Consider the following 732-nt stretch of genomic DNA (forward strand, 5'->3'; position numbering starts at 1 on the left):
CCTAGTGAAAGAACAAAGCCATTTTTAATTATCTCTCTTAAATACATGGTGTTGTTACCTGTCTGTTTGCTGACTGTGATTCATATCCTGGTTTTTTGTCAGAGGATACAGACTTTTGCATTGTGGTGTTAATGGGGGAGTGGGCTTGGCCCACAAAGAAATTTTAAATTGGAGCAAGGCTGGGACTGAGGAGAGGTGAGAGTGAGACTGTGTGTNTGACACAGTGCTTTTTGAAATTAATGCAAAGAAATCTTAATAAATATAGTATTGTTTGTTAATTTAAATTAGACACTGAATTACAGATTTTTTTTCTCTTCAGTGTCACTTTTTGGCTCAGCGTGGCATTATTAATTTTGACATTTTGCTCATCATGGATTTTTTGTGCACGAATTTTGTTTTAAAAATCTTAAATTTAAATATTTTTTAATGTTTTATTCTGAGAGAGAGAGGGAGAGGCAGCGTAAGCAGGGGAGGGTCAGAGAGAGAGAAGGAGGTACAGAATCGGAAGCAGACTCCAGGTTCTGAACTAGCTGTCAGCACAGAGCCCGATGTAGGGCTCAAACCCACAAGCTGTGAGATCATGACCTGAGCCGAAGTCAGAGGCTTAACCGACTAAACCACCGAGGTGCCCCAGAATATTATTTATTTTGATTAGTGAGTTTTTTGGCACCCTCTTAAATTTTGCACCTGAGGCAGATTCCTCACTTGGCCTTACCAAGTGAGGTCATGGTC

General features: G+C 39.9%; 1 protein-coding gene across 1 annotated transcript in view; it reads left to right on the forward strand.

Moving 5' to 3' along the window:
* The window catches only part of LOC144235134 (eukaryotic translation initiation factor 2 subunit 3), a 21225-nt gene that overhangs the window by 3564 nt on the left and 16929 nt on the right, over window positions 1–732 (forward strand). The window lies entirely within an intron of this gene.

The sequence above is a fragment of the Crocuta crocuta genome, unplaced genomic scaffold, assembly GCF_008692635.1.
Source record: "Crocuta crocuta isolate KB4526 unplaced genomic scaffold, BGI_CrCroc_1.0 scaffold1121, whole genome shotgun sequence".
NCBI classification, from domain to species: Eukaryota; Metazoa; Chordata; class Mammalia; order Carnivora; family Hyaenidae; genus Crocuta; species Crocuta crocuta.